Genomic DNA, 17,332 nt, shown 5'->3' with positions numbered 1-17,332 from the left:
TCAATTCAATTATTTTTTGTTCAGTAAAGATAATATCAGGTATATCAGGAAACTCACACCTGATTGACAGGAGATTACCCTGTGGTGCAACCTTGGGCAGTTAATGCCTCTGATCTTTTAACTAATCCTTTAAGGCAGGCCTGACTGCACTATAGAGTGCTGGTGAGATTTAGATGAGATGACAGACATGTAATTGAATGGAAGGCCACAAAGCAGGAGCAAGTTAGCGATCATCAAAGTAAATATCACCATCACCCCCCACCCTCTTTTTACAGATCATTATCCATTAAGACACAATGGCAGAGGAGCTAAAGAGCTTCAGTCACCATGATTTCAGGGTCAATTCATCTCTGAAAAGGAACAGATGTGCAAGAATTATTCAATTCACAGTTGGCTTGTCAGAAATTCCAACATCTTGGGCTGTAATTAAGTGACCTTGCTTATGAAATCACGAATTCCTTTTTGTAGGAAAGTAAAAGTGTTGTCACTAGCCCACAGTCTAAATATGTATTCACCTTCCACATATTTTCAAATCCTAGTCAGGGAAGCATCTGCTCTGTAAAACGTTTGCAAGGTGCATGTGGTTTGCAAAGTGGCTGCTGTGGGTATTGATGGTGAGGGGGAGGGGGATAGAGCTAAATAGGCTCCCTGACATTATCCCATTTAAATTGTTAATGTTAGCTGTGTCAGTCTTCAGCCTTATCAAAAACTTACAACACATGTTTCAATTGAAAAGATGGAAAAAAAAATCCTTTAACAGGACAAAGCAAAAAAAGAGAGAAATAAAACAAGCTACAGTTGTGGGAGGACTTCTGCTCCAAGTACACAGCACTCTCTCCCAGACTGAGCAATTCTAGGCACAGTATAGAAACAGGCAGTTGATGAGATGGGCACACACTGCTGTCAGTTTCCCCATGGCCTACCTGAGGTCCAAATATTTCCATATCATCTCAAACCATCTATTGAAATAAAATGAAAAAAAAAAAAGAAAAGCAAGACTGGACAAGTTTGGCTTCTACTTATAGAAGAAAAACTTTTACTTTATATTTAAATATTTTAACATACATTCAAAGCCTAGAGGAAAAGATCTATCATGTTTTTGCAACAAAGTATTGTATTCCCTGTTCCTAAATCCGTCTTTTTATTTCACTAACAATATACATACTGCCTGTATGATCCCAAGAAATTTTTGAAATTAGCAAACTTTAAAGGTATAAAAGAGGCTTGTAAAACCAAGTAAACAGGCAAAAAAAAAAAAAAATAGAGAAAGAAAGGCAACGAATATTGAAACAGGAGGTATGCGGACAGTGAGGAAAATGTTCGGTTTAACATCAGTTAGTGACTCAAATATAATGAAAAGTGAGCATCTGTTCATTTTTAATCTCAAAAATAAATTTAACTTAGTTAAATTTTATCTGTGCACATTTGAAAGAAAACCAAGGAGCATTAGGGTTATAGTCAGAGAAGGATAGAGATCACCTGAGACCCCAAACTGCTGTCATATTTTAATGATACGATAATAACAATGAATTCGATACAATCCCAATTTGCTAAAGGTGTTGAACAGCACTAACAGGACCACCTAGAGGGTGGTAAGATTGGCTTCAGATTAAGATTGGCCTCACTGCCTGAAAAATGGGAAAGAGTATAAAGTTTTCTATAAATGTGTAAATCCAAGTATGGATGTTTGAGTATTTCTCGGGTTACTTTTCCCTGCGCTAGTCACAGAACACTGTAAATAAATCAGTATCAGGTTCTCATACCTCCACCTGCTCTGCCAGTCAGCATTCCTGCAGTGACCATTTGCCTGGGAAATAGTAGGGTTCCCACCTTGGGAGTGGTTGACAGATTAAAATAAATTGTAACGCCCATCAAAATCCACTACTGCCTCCAGCTTACTCTACCTCCTTGAGAGAGTCACAAAGAGGAAGGACAGTGGGACCTATTAACACTCCCCTTTATCACACTGTTGTTTGAAAATCCTTGGGGATAATAGAGGGTATTCTGGACTCGGATTCATTTGATATTGGGAAATCAAGGTGGAAAAGAAGAAGTTATTGTTGCAAGAGCATTTAGGGGACTGATTCTGTTTGATATCGGTGCATCCCTTCCAAGGCCTAAGAATTATCTCGTTAGACAGAACCTCCAGAATTTAGGGATGTCGGAGAAAGGTTGGTTCTCAGTCTATATCTCTTACATCCCTTTATTCCTGTGACATAGGGCTGAAAGCAATGATGTTGCCATTCATCCTTTCTTTTTTTTTTTTTTTTGAGACGGAGTTTCACCCTTGTTACCCAGGCTGGAGTGCAATGGCACGATCTCGGCTCACCGCAACCTCCGCCTCCTGGGTTCAGGCAATTCTCCTGCCTCAGCCTCCTGAGTAGCTGGGATTACAGGCACGCACCACCATGCCCAGCTAATTTTTTGTATTTTTAGTAGAGACGGGGTTTCACCATGTTGACCAGGATGGTCTCCATCTCCTGACCTCGTGATCCACCCGCCTCGGCCTCCCAAAGTGCTGGGATTACAGGCGTGAGCCACAGCGCCCGGCCGCCATTCATCCTTTCACGTGTCCATTATGGTCTACAGCTGAGGGGGGCTAGTTGGGGTTTGCTTTGCCTGCTGGCTGCAGAAGAAAACCAGCAAGAAGCCTCCGTTCACGTGTTCATTATGGTCTACAGCTGAAAAGGGATGTTTGGGGTTTGCTTTGCCTGCTGGCAGCAGGAGAAAACCAGCAAGAAGCCTCCGTTCACGTGTTCATTATGGTCTACAGCTGAGAAGGGCTGTTTGGGGTTTGCTTTGCCTGCTGGCAGCAGGAGAAAACCAGCAAGAAGCCTCTGTTCACGTGTCCATTATGGTCTACAGCTGAGGGGGGCTAGTTGGGGTTTGCTTTGCCTGCTGGCAGCAGAAGAAAACCAATAAGAAGCCTCCTTTCACGTGTTTATTAGGGTCTACAAGTAAGAAGGGCTGTTTGGGGTTTGCTTTGCCTGATGGTAGCGGAAGAAAACCAGTAAGAAGCCTCTCTACGAAAGCTTGCAGTAAGGAGAAAGGTAAAATGTTAAGTGAAAAGAGAACCAAAGAAACTGCCTGATCCAACGTCTTCATTTTATAAGTGTAAAAACTTGCAGAAAGTTGCTTAATCTTTCTGGTTCTGAGGCACATCCTTCATTTATGATCATTTGAAGAGAGCTCACGGATGCCCTTATTAGCAGTCCAAATCCTATAAGATGGCTAACAGTTTCTCTTAAGAGCCTGTTGGGCTTAAATTTAAAATCTATGTCTACCAATATGAACCAGATTTGTGACCTTAGTTACATTTTAAATATTCATAAACAGATGGTGTGAGAGGTTAAATAATCGGCCTAGTATACAGAGTGTGCTTTGTGGATTTGATAGGTTCTCTATGAACTTAGATAAAGGACCATCTTGCAAAGCACTTGGCACAATGTGTGGTACCACAATAGATGGTACTTGATGAAAGAGGGCTTATAACAACATTTTGATAATTATTGCTATTACTAGTTGTCCGTTTTGTGCTCCTGTAGCATACCACAGACTGGGTAATTTATAAAGAACTTGAATATTTTCTCAAAGCTCTGGAGACTGGGAAGAGCAAGACCAAGATATTCAGTTGTTTGGCGAGAGCTGCTCTCTGCTTCCAAGGTAACACCTTGTTGCTGTATCCTCCAACAGGAAGGAACGCCGGGTCCTCACATGACAGAAGGTAGAAAGGTAAGTGCACTGAATGCTGCCTGAAGCCTCTCTCATAATCCTGTTCTTGAGGGAGGGTGTCCTCATGACCCAGTCACCCCTTAAATGCCTTACCGCTTAATACTATCACATTGGCAACACTTGAATTTTGGAGAAGACACGTTCAGACCATACCACTACTATTAATACTACTTGCTTGGTGCAAAAGTAACTGTTTTTTCACTATGGGAAGTAATGGCAAAAGCCACAATTACTTTTTGCATGAGCCTAACACATAAAAATATCAGCTGCTGCTTTTCAGTGTAGTCAACTTCCATCAATAATGTGCTTTTAAAGTTCCTGCCTTGTATGTCCTGACCCCACACACTTGGGGCATATTTATTGAACACAATACCCTATCCTGAGCAGCATTTTGTCTCTTTCTGAAGTCGCTCCTGTGTGTGCCCCCATGATCAGCTGCCAAGCATCTTTATTTCCTTGTGCTTGTAATTTCTGGACATGAGATGCTAAGTATCTGTCATGAGAAAGTGGCAAGTGACAGTTTGCAACATTTAACCATTATAAAACTCACTCTACCAAAACAAAGCTCAGGGAAACCATTTGAAGATGAAAAGGAATATATATGTATAGATAGTTGGTGTTGATTCAGGTCAGAGGATTGAGTTAATGCTAAGGAAGCAATCAGCTGCAGTTAATGAGCATGATTAGGAAAACAACTCTCACTATTGCTTGCTACATAAAAGAGTAGATTTATTATTTTTGGATGCTAACTACTTTAACAGAAATATCATTCGTTTACACTGAGATGTACCCCAGAGATGTGCTTTCGTTAATGACAATAAAGCCCTTCTGGATTGTCAAGTTATCTTCTTATCCCTGGAACTCTTCTGAGAATTTTCTGATAGGGGGTTAAGGGGTTTCTGGGTGCTCACTTTCTGTGATGAGTTGCCTCCTATAGTAATTTCACTGGTATCTCAGAAACAGGGTGGTTGCCCTGAGGTGTGTATCAAAGATCTGACCTTGAATGATTATACAGAATGGGGAATCTCAGAGGTAAAAATTTGGTATTTGCAGGGCCAAAAGTAAAGCTGCATTATGTGGTGGAAAAGTCATTCAGCTGTTCACCTTCTCTTCCCTCCTTTGATAAACTGATTTACAGCATTTTCTTAACTTTATCTTTTGTCCCTTCCTCCTCACTTGGCTCCAATTTGGCTCCCATCCACTTCTCTACCAAAGAGCTCTCTTTAAAATTATTTATGATATCTCTGTAACTGAATATTTTTAGCCTTTACCTTACTTGACCTATCAGCAGTATTTCCCCCCACACATCCCAAGACTGAGATCTAGCACTTGCTGGAGAAGGCTCAGCTGTGGCTTACTATGGAGAATTGGCTTTCTGAGATGTAGCACCAGAGACACTTGCTGAGAACCTTGGTAGAAATCTGTCTTCTGAGGTGCCAGGGAAATAGTCCAGGGCAGGCGGCTTCATTCAGAAGTAATTTCATAGTTCCTTAGTAGCCAGCCAGAGGAAGCTACTAGGGATATTGCTGAGCCCCCTGTTTTGCAGAATGGCACTGGAGGCGTTGTCCACTGTAGGTATTTGCTAGGAGAGGATGCTCAAGCTAGGGTGAAAAACTCTTTCCTCTTCCAGTTTTTCTCCAGAGCCCTCTGTGACAAACACATTAATCTGACTGCAAATGATTACAGAATTCATCTGCATTATTTCAGAACAAGCAATAAAGGGTGTATTTGGATGGGAAAAGCAACACGTTGTTAAGAAACATTTACCTAGTCAACACTACTGAGTTTGAGATTCTCTTAGTGGTTACACAGAAATTGGTATTTAGAAATCTCAAACTATAAACCTACTTAGGACTAAATATATAAGCTTTATGCTCAAAATGGTCCTTGTTCAGCTTCACTATGTGTTTTTTGAAGCCAGAAACAGAGAAGTAAACCTGAACGTTTCCTTCTTGTATATACAAAACACTACGAACTCTTGACTAATTTCATAACTCTTACTGAGACCTCTCCATCTAGGTTTCTATCCCCAGCCCTGAGTATAGAGCATAGTGTATGACAGGCAACCAATAAGCATTTGATGAGTTAATAAGCTTTTATATGCCAGACTAAATTTTGCCCTCTCCAAGATACATGTGTTGTATTCCCTAAAAATGAAGTATTACTGTAGAGGGAAGAATGTGACTTAGCCCAAAGAAAAGTTTGGCCTTTGCCTTTGGCTTTTGTGAGATAATCTATTTCACACCTGCTAGGAGTATCTATTTTTATGGCCGAAGCTGGGCCACAGCAGATCTTAAGGTGGAATCATCCATACCTGATGGTCAAAAAGTAGAGGCAGGCAATGCAAGAAAGACCAGTCATTTAGCTAAAGATGGGGATTTTGGGTCATGATATCAAATGATCTTGAGACTGAGTTTAACCACGTGGGCACGCACTCACTCATTCAATCATACCTATGTAATGACACCAAAACTTGGGTATCTATGGATACCAAAAATACTGGACATCAAATTTCTAGACATCGAAACTTGTGTGAGCTTGTCCACTTGGCAATACTCCATGCATATTATTACACATCAATGTCAGGAGGGTAATGTGTCTTGACAAAATAAGCCTCCTGTTTGGAAACTTTCCAGACTCTGCCCTGTATGTCTTTTCCTTTGGCTAATTTTAACTGTATCCTTTCCCTGGAATAATTCAAAAACCATGAGTATAATAGCCTTCAATAAATTATGTGAGTTTTTCTAGCCAATTGTTGAAACTGAAAGTGACTTTGGGAGCTCCCCACCCCAAACTTGTAGTCGGTGTCATTCTGTGAGAATTATGCTTTCAAACTCAATGGTTTGGATAATTCTGGATAGTTATATGTTGAAAAGGACATTGTAGAAATGGTTAAGGATCTTGTTATGCAAAGGTAATCCTGAAATATCAAGGGGATTCTAAATTGAATTAAATGTATCCTTATATGAGTAAGGCAGAGGGAGATTTGATACATACCCAAAAGAAGACAATGGGGTCTCACTTTTTATTCTTTCTTGACTCTTCATTTGGTATTTTGCTTACATTCAGTCTCTTTCATGTGCACTCTCTGCTTTTCCCTTCATATTTGGTAACTCTCAGTGCCTTTGTGTAAAGCTCTCCTGTCTTTCCTTAGGCTTTGCCTACTCCTTTCTCACACTTTTTCTTTTGAGTTGCCAGTCTTGCTCATCCACACTTTGAGTTTCCCAAGTTTCATTTAGAAAGTGAGTACAAATAAAACTGCTTCAGAAACCAGGCAATGTAGGCAAGCTTTGCCTTTTGAAAAATTTTATAGCTGAGTGATAAATCAAAATTATTATGCAGGGTTGACAGACTGTTAACTAACGCATCACTTGGGGTGTTTTTACAAGGATTGCTGAACACAGGGGAGTAAATGCTTAATGGCTTTTGTAGTTAAAAATAAGTCAGCAAACAGCAACAATTCATAAGAGCTATGGTGGTTAGTTAGGAGGTGGGAACTGGAATAAAGCTTGTCAGTGAGAATGGACTCTCACCTGATCCAGAGTCAGGACTCCCAGAGTGAGGCAGGGACTGAGGGTCCAAGTAGGTAGGCGGCAAGAGTGGGTCTGGCACTTGGTCCCAGGACTCGGGCTTGTTGGCCAGAGAGCCAGTGGCACCTTCTCTTTTAGTTATTAGTTCCCTGTTTTAAGGTAGTGACTACTAGCACTAGAGTGTAATATTTCATTGAATAAACTAGGAAGGAGTCAGTTACTAGTTTGTGGTAGAGAGTAAGTGGTAGAGACTTCACCAAACAATTTACTATCATTACTAAACACAAAGATACATTGTATTTCCCAGTCTCTCCACCCTTCCTCACAGTATGGAAGGAAATAGTTCATGCCACTTTCACCTTTGACCATAAAGCCATCCCATAAGTCACACACATGGTTCATTTTTTTTCTCCATTGGATGGTGTATTGGACTCTTCTTTAAAGGCAAGAAATTGTAGAGCCATAAGGTAGAAGGAGTTTTAGTCCCCCCCTTTCTCTCTCTCTTCCTCTCTCTCTTTCTCTCCAGCCACTCATTTCTTTGCCCTTCAAGATCTAAACCCAACTTAATAAATATTACCGAACTGTACCCAACATTTAAAGCAACATAAATACCTGTAATTATTTAGAACATGACCATACTTTAAAAAATTAAACCAATTATAAAAGACTTTTATAAACCCAAGTTTTAATTCTCCAATGCAGATAGAAGGCTTCTGAAAAATGAGACATAGGATGAGTGCTTACTGCTCTGAGGCCCTAGCACAAAACATCAACCTCATAACTTCTGAATCCCTCTCAGTGCATGATACTGAACAGATTTGGAGTTGAAATAAATGCAGACAAATTCAATTGATATATAGTGATGCAAGTTGCTGGTCCAAGGACGATGCTAACATTAACTTTAATCCCCTGATCCTCAGCCCTAGATTGTTTTCTGCCTCTATATAATTTATGTGTGAAATTTCTGAGGTTAAAAGTGGAGATTACAAAACTTGGAATAACCATGAAACTCACTTTCTTTGGTGAAAAGTTACTTTAAGCTTTAATTCAGGGGAAAACACTCATGAAAAGTAGTACTTCTGGCCTTCCCATTAGTAATAGATGATCATCCTTTTGTATATTACCACATCTGACCAACCCAAGAGAGCTTTCATGCCTGTTCTCTTTCAATTCCATTGTATACAGGCTAGTCTCTTAATTGTGCACATGGGTGAATATGTGATGCCGTGGGTTCTACACCCTTCTGAGAAGCAGTCTTGGCATGTACATTTTCCATAAAAAGACTGACGTGGTGCAATTAAAGAAGAAATAAATCTTGCTGTCTTGATGACAGCCTGTGAAACTGAAACCATATAATATAGATTTCTCTGAGAAAATAGAAACGTATATTCTTTGACAGTGTAATTATTATGCTCTGTCAAATTACTTTGCTTTTTTCATAAAAATCACTTAATACTTCATGCAGATATTACTTTTGCCATCAAATATCACTTTAGGGAAAGTTAATAATTTAGGAAATTTTATATTTAAAAATGGCAAATCCAATAGATATATGCAATGCCATAACCAGATTGCCCTCCCACTCTGAAAATTTTGTGTGATTGCTTCTGCCTTAAAGTAAGGCTCCAGAAAGAACAATTGGATTGCATGTTAAGGAGACTTTGTTTAGTATTTGGCAGTCAGAGTGTCAATAACATTATTGAAAATAGCTTAAGAGGGTCTTGTGACTTTTATTTAGAAGAGAAACATTTCCTCTATAATAATTTTTGCCTTTTATGACCTTTGAACTTAAATATCTCATTTTTACAAAGTCTGTGGTTTCCAAACTGATATTTACTGGTAACCAAAATGTGTTTTTATCTTTATGGAAGAAGTTATAGTATTATAGTATTAGTGATCATTTTATCTGGCATTTACTAAATGATTAATACATTCCTGACACTCGACTAGGTTTTTTACAAATATTATCTTAATTTTTTAACAACATGAGAAAGTTTGTCATCCCATTTTATAGATGAGAAAATAGGAGTATGGTGAAACCAAATAACTTTTCTGAGGTCATTAAATTAATGTGTCCTACTGTGAATTTTATCCAGATGGTCTGAGTCAGACCCAACCATTGTAGCCACCACCACACTTAACTGCTTTCCCATAACAGCCATCAATTATTGAATGTTTATTCTTGAGCACATTCCACTTTTTAAAAAAAATTTTACGTTCTCGGATAGAACATGTATAGAACATACAGGCTTGTTACGTAGGTATACACATGCCTTGGTGGTTTGCTGCACCCATCAGCCAGTGATCTACATTAGATATTTCTCCTAATGGTATCCCTCACCTAGTCCCCCCACCTCCTGACAGGCCCCAGTGTGTGATGTTCCCCTCCTTACGTCCATCTGTTCTCATTGTTCAACTCCCACTTAATAGTGAGAACATGTGGTCTTTGGTTTTCTGTTCTTGTGTCAGTTTGCTGAGAATGATGGCTTCCAGCTTCATCCATGTCTGTGCAAAAGACATGAACTCATCTTTCTTATGGCTGTATAGTATTCCATGTTGTATATGTGACACATTTTCTTTATCTAGTCTATCATTGATGGGCATTTAGGTTGATTCCAGGTCTTTGCTATTGTGTACAGTGCTGCAACAAACATACATGTGCATGTGTCTTTATAGTAGAGTGATTTATTCTATAAATAAATGTAAATAACTAATGGGACCCAGCAATCCCATTGTGGGGTATGTACGCAAAGGTTTATAAATCATTCTACTATAAAAACATTTTTCTTTTGTACTTGAAACAACAAATTTGATACGGTGCAAGTCAAAGGCAAGTTTATGTGTATTTCAACATCTAATGTTCTAGTAGTGTGATGATAAATTTATCTTTATATTTTTGAATGCTCGATGGCTTATCTTATTGCCCTTTTTGGTGATCACTGTAGAATTGGAAGCATCCACTATCTAGGAGAGATAGATAAAGGAATAATTTGGTGGGTTTTTAAAGTGTTTTTGGGGTGATTACATTGTGTTTGGCTCTTGTATCTTCAGTAAAAGAAGCCTTGAAGCACTTTACGTAAGCATTTTAGTTAACTCTCTCTAAACTCAAGACATAGGTATATAATTTATGTCGAGGCACAAATGTGGGAAGCACATCTGAGGTATTAAGTACAGATCCCTGGCTTAATGGGGATGACTTATGACTGATTATGGTCGAGATGGGACTGTGAAAAAATGAAGTCAAAAACAATACTCATAGAATCCTAATGCCTAGTATTCTTCCAACAATAACTTTCTTTTTTTTTTAAGTTTTAACAAAGAAATAAAACACTTTAATCCTCAATGTTTCTAATGTTTTCAATTACAGTGAACTAAACACAAATTAGTTTTGCTATTTTTTTTTTACATTTTTCTGCATTTATGACTGACAATAAGAGTGTTTTTAATGTTTGGCAAACAGTTTTTTCTTTGTTTATTTAAATTATACTTTAAGTTCTGGGATACATGTGCAGATCATGCAGGATTGTTACATAGGTATACATATGTTATGGTGGTTTGCTGCATCTATCCCCCCAATCAATGGGAAAAGGATTCCCAGTTTAATAAAAGGTGTTGGAAAAACTAGCTAGCCATGTACAGAAAGCTGAAACTGGACCCCTTCCTTACATCTTATACAAAAAATCAACTCCAGATGGATTAAAGATTTAAACATAAGACCTAACATCATAAAAACCCTAGAAGAAAACCTAGGCAATACCATTCAGGACAAAGGCATAGGCAAGGACTTCATGACTAAAACACCAAAAGCAATGGCGACAAAAGCCAAAATAGACAAATGGGACCTAATTAAACTCCAGAGCTTCTGTATAGCAACAGAAACAATCATTAGAGTGAACTGGCAACCAACAGAATGGGAAAAAATATTTACAATCTACCCATCTGACAAAGGGCAATAACAAACTTTCATACAACCCAGTGATCCTTTGATCAACTCGATACAGTTTTATGTAATAAAATAACCTGATGATTTTCCCTGTACTCTTTTCTGGACTGGAATATAGGTATGAAACAGAGAAGAGGTGTGGTGATGTAGAGAGATTATCTCTTTTATGGCTGATGCTAAACATTTCGGTCAGTCTCAAACCACTGCCAGTAGACTCATAGGCACCTTTAGTTAGATTTACCATTTCTTTTGTTATCATAGGAGCCTAACTAGTTGGTGAATTTCTAAAAATTGTGCTACATTTTGTATCTATTTCTACCCAGTCTTCCTTCCTTCTCTCCTTTCACAGGTGTCAGACCTTCATTGTGGTTTGAAGGTTCTCTTCACCTACTCCTATTGGCTCTCTTTTAATCTTTCACAGGTGTTTCCTCCAATAAATCTCTTCCAAATCTCATCCCATGTTGGCATCTGCTTCTCAGAGGACCAAAACTAAAACATGCAAGCTCAACTACTTAAGTGATTACAACGGTCTCTTGAGCAATGTTATCTTTTTTTCATAAATTACAGCTGCTATTTTCCTGTAATGATATGTACCACATTAGCTAATAATTATGCATGGGCTAGCATCTATCACTCATTTAAAGCGTTAAAACATGGAAACCAGTGGGCCCATTAACATGTCGTTCACCTTTCCTTTTCTAGCTACCTGTCACCAGTCAACAATGAAGTAGTCTACACCCTTTCTTTTGTAGTTAACACACAGACCTCGTTTGAGACACTGACATTTGCTAGGTGACTAAAAAATAATAATAAAAAAAATCCTTTTAAGCTTTGGTTCCTTCCTATCTGAAATATGGTATGAAGTGACTGTAGTTACTATAATGTATTGCATGCTTTAGTAGATCTTAAGTACTCTTAACTTCCCCCACACACATATGCAATGTAACTCTTTGAGGTGACTGATGTGTTAATTAGCTTGAGTGTGGCAATAATTTTACAATGTATACATACATCAAAACACCATGATACACATCTTAAATACATTTTTACTTACAGTTACACCTCAAGAAAACTGGGGGAAAATAATAAAATATGACAAACTGTATAAAACACTTAGCACTAATGATAGCAATTTTAAAGAGGTCAACAAATATCTATTGCTGTTACTAATATTAAGACAGTTCTAACTTTCAACATACCTTCAAAATCTCATAACTGTAGAATGGTAAAGGTGTTTAATCTCTTTAGAAATCGGCTCGTGAAGATGAGGAGGTGCAAACTCTTGATGACAAGCTCAGAGTTGGGCGTGATGTGAAAGAAGTAGAAAGAATAAGCATCAGTTTTGTCTCAGTCCTTCATAACTCAGTGTTTCATAAACGTGTCAGTGAGAATCCAGCCAGATCAGATTTTTCCCCAAAATTCATTATAAGCCCCTATTGAAAATGAGCATACAGACCTATAAAACGAATTCTAATTAGCCTTTTTATTCTTTGCTAATAAAACCTGAAACTTTCATTTGATTCAGTAAAATTCTTTATAACCTTTCCTTTTTTTAAAAAAAAAACCTCCTTTAAAAGCCATTTTATATGTTCTAAGTAAAATAATTACTGACTTATAAAAAATGTTTTCCTAATCCCACAATTACTTTATTAAAAATTGCTATCTCAATAATGCTTAGTCTGAGATTTGTCTAGGAAAGAAATTACTTTGTTTAATGTGTACTGTGATTTTCTCTCTAATAATTGGCTAGGAGTTGTGGAGAAAGAGATGTGGGCTGAGAAATATCAGTGTATAGTTTTAGACCTGATCTCCCTGGCACAAAACAGGGAATACTGAACATTGATTTCTATGAAATGAGGCTGAGGTCCATTGTGTAAATGCTGGGAACTGTGTGTGGGTGTGTACACATGTGTTTGCATGTGCATGTTTATATGTGTACAATTTTGCTTATCTATTCATCTGTCAATCGATACTTTAGTTTCCTTCACATTTTCGCTGTGGTGAATAAGGCTGATATAAACAGAAATGTAGAAACATCTCAAATATCTCTTTAAGACCCTATTGTCAATTACTTCTGGTATATACCCAGAAGTAGAATTATTGGATTATATGGTAATTCTAATTTTAAGTTTTTGGAGAAATGCCATGCTTTCCCACAGAAGTTGTACTATGTTACATTTCAACCAATAATGCATAAGGATTCCCATTTTTCCAATACTTGTCAACACTTACTATTTTCCTTTGTTTATAGTAGCCATCCTAATGAGTTTAAATTGATCTTATTGTAGTTTTGATTAGCATTTCCCTAATGATTAGTGATGTTGAACATACTTTCATGTGCTTTCTGGCCATTTGTAAATCTCTTTTAGAGAAATTTCTATTCACTGGGTTGTTTTTGTTGCTGAGTTTTAGAAGTTTGCTCTTTATTCTGAATAATAATCTATTAACAGATATATGATTAGAAAATAGTTTCATTCAGAGACTTGTTTGTTTACTTTTAATATTTTGATGAACATTTAATAAAAATATATCTCGAAGGCCAATTTGTCTGCTTTTTTGTTGTCATTATGCCTGTGTATTTGCTGTCATATCCAAGAAGTCATTGCCAACTCTAACATAATGAAGATTTTGGCCTATCTTTTAAAAGGTTTTTATAGTTTGAGGTCTTATATTTAGGTCATGAATGTATTTTGAGTTAATTTTTGTATATGGCATTAGGTACCTGTAAAGAAATGAATCTTTCTTGTACCCTCGAAATGTATATGTTGAAACCCTAAATCCCAATGTGAGAATATTTAGAAGAGAGGCCTTTTAGAAGAAATTAGGCCATGACAGCAGGAGCCTTAGGAACTAGTGTCATTATTAAGAAGCAAGCAAACAGGCAAGGAGCTAACTAGCGCTCTTTTTATGGTCTGTGGATATAGTTTGTAGTTCGCAACCTGGAAGAGGACCCTCTCCAGAAACCAGCCATGTGAGCACCTTGATCTCAGACATCTAGTGTCCAGTTAAATGTGAAATAGGTTTAGGCTAGTTTATAAGCCACCCAGTGTGTGGCATTTTGCTGGAGCAGCCCAAACTGACTAAGACAGTAAGAGAGCAAACTTCAATCTTTTGCATGGAGACAGTCAGCTTTCTCAGCATTATTTGTTGAAAAGACTGTGTTTTTTTTCATATTAAATGGTCTCGACACTCTTATTGAAAATCGTGGGATCATACATGCAAGTGTTTGTTTATTGAATCACTAAATGTTTTGGTTACTATAGTTTTGTAGTAACTTTTGAAATCAGGAAGTATGAGCCCTCAACCTTTGTTGTCCTTTGCAAATTATTTTAGCTAGTCAGAGTTCCTTGAGATCACTTATGAACTCTAGAATGTTATTTCCTCTTTCTGCAAAAAAATGTTATTTGGATTTTGATAGGAACTAGGTTAAATTTCTAGGTCACTTTGAGTAGTATTGCCATCTTAACAATATCTCCCAATTCATGAGCATAAGACGTCTTGACATTTATTTATGTCTTCTTTAATTTCTTTAGCAGTACGTTGCAGTTTTCATTGTCTTCATCTTTGTTAGGTTTACCGTTAAGCCTATTATATATAATTCCATTATAAATGGAATCGTTGCCTTGATTTTTCTGGATTGTTCATGGTTAATGTATATTAACTGCAAGTAATTTTTGTGTGTTGTCTTTGTTCCTACTATAAATACTTTGCTGAATTCATTTCTTAGTTCTAATAGGTTATTGTGAAATATTCATTTTTACATTTCAGATGATATCTGTAAACAATAAATCTACCTTTATTTTTTCAATTTGCCTTTTCTTTCTGTTTCCAACCCAATTCCTCTGGCTAGGACTTCCAGTACTATGTTGAATACAAGTAGCAAAAGTGGTATTCTTGCCTTGTTCCTGAACTTAAAGGAAAAGCTTTCAGTTTTTCTCCATTGAATATGATGATCACTGTGGGTTTTTCATAGTTGGCGTTTACTATATTGAGGTAGTATCATTTTTTTACTAGTTTCTTGAGTATTTCTATCATCAATCCTTGAGTTTTACTAAATTGTGTCAAAAACTTTTTATGCATCAATTGAGATGTCCATGTGAGGTTTTTTACCTTTATTCTATTAATGTGGTATATTACATTGATTGACTTTTTATTTTTTAATCTTTAATTTTAATTTCTGTGGGTACATAATAGGTGTATCTATTTATGGGGTACATGAAATGTTTTAATACAAACATGTAATATGTACGCAATACATCATGAAAAATGGAGTATCCATCCCATAAAACATTTTTGTGTTATAAACCAGTTACTTTTTAGTTACTTGAAATGTACGATTAAATTGTTTTTGACTATAGTTATCCTGTTGTGCTGTCAAATAATGGGTCGTATTCTTTCTAACTACTGATTTGTACCTATTATCTCCACCTTTCCCCCAATCCCCACCCCCACATTGATTGGCTTACATATGTTGAACCATCATTACATTCTAGAAATAATGGTATATAATCCTTTTGATACACTGCTGAATTTTGTTTGCTGGTATTTTGAGGACTGTTGCAACACTATTCATCAGGGACATTAGTCTGTGATCTATTTTGATAGTGTCTTTGTTTGACTTTGGTAACAGGGTAATACTGCCCTCATAGAATAAGTTAGAAAATGCATGGTGGCTCATGCCTATAATCCCAGTACTTTAGGAGACCAAGGCAGGCAGGTCAGTTGAGGTCAGGAGTTTGACACCAGCCTGGACAACATGTCAAAAACCTGTATCTACTAAAACATTACCCAGGTGTGTTGGCATGCGCTTGTTGTCCCAGTTATTTGGGAGGCTGAGGCAGGAAGATCACTTTATCTCAGGAGAGGTAGGTTATAGTGAACCAAGAGCACACCAATGCACTCTAGCCTGGCAATGGAAGTGAGACCGTGTCTGGGGGGAAAAAAAAAAGAGAAATGTGGTCCTCTTCTTCAGTATTCTGGAAATGCTTGAGAAGAAATGGTGTTTGTTCTTATTAAATATTTCACACAATTCACCCAGGACACCATCAGGTCCAAGGCTTTCCTTTGGTGAATGATTTATGATTACTAATTCTATATTTTTTCTAGCTTTAGGGCTACTGAGGTTTTTAAAAATGTGGGTTTTAGGTTAGGTAAGATTTGTGTTTTGAGGAGTTGGTCAGTTTCATCTAGGCTATCCAGTAGGTCAGCATAAAATTTTTCATTGTACTGTCTTTTAATCCTTTTAATTACAATAGAATCGGTAGTCATATTTGCACTTTATTTTTTTAAGAGGAATATACATGCTATATTTTTTGCTAATCATTAAAAGTAGATAAAATGTTTATGTACAACTGGAGCCCTGCATTCTAAGGAAACTATTATTTTTCTTTTTTTATTATATTTTAATTTCTGGGACACACGTGCAGAACATGCATGTTTGTTATGTAGGTATATACGTGCCATGGTGGTTTGCTGCATCCATCAACCCATCATCTACAGACTGCATCTAATATCCATTAGGAGAAACTGGATATTTCTCCTAATGCTGTCCCTCCCCTAGCTCCCTACCCCTCAACAGGCCCCAGTGTGTGATGTTCCCCTCCCTGTGTTCTTGGTGTTCACCTCCCCCTTATGAGTGAGAACATGTGGTGTTTGGTTTTCTGTTCCTGTGTTAGTTTGCTGACAGTGATGGCTTCCAGCTTCATTCATATCCCTGCAAAGGACATGAACTCATTCTTTTTTATGGCTGCAGAGTATTTCATGATGCATATTGCCATGTTTCTCTATGCAGTCTCTCGTTGATGGGCATTTGGGTTGGTTCTAAGTCTTTGCTATCATGAATAGTGCCTCAGTAAACATACGTGTTTATGTGTCTTTATAGGAGAATGATTTCTAATCGTTTGGGCATATATGCAGTAATGGGATTGCTGGGTCAGATGGCATTTCTGGTTCTAGATCCTTGAGGAATCGCCACACTGTCTTCCACAATGGTTGAACTATTTTGCACTTCCACCAACAATGTAAAAGTGTTTCTATTACTCCACATGCTCTCCTGCATCTGTTGTTTCCTGATCTTTTAATGATCACCATTCTAACTGGCGTGAGATTACCATCTCATTGTTGTTTT

This window comes from Sapajus apella, unplaced genomic scaffold, assembly GCF_009761245.1.
Source record: "Sapajus apella isolate SASKATOON/1434 unplaced genomic scaffold, GSC_monkey_1.0 scaffold13, whole genome shotgun sequence".
Classification (NCBI taxonomy): Eukaryota; Metazoa; Chordata; class Mammalia; order Primates; family Cebidae; genus Sapajus; species Sapajus apella.
Note: the sequence above shows the minus strand (reverse complement) of the source record.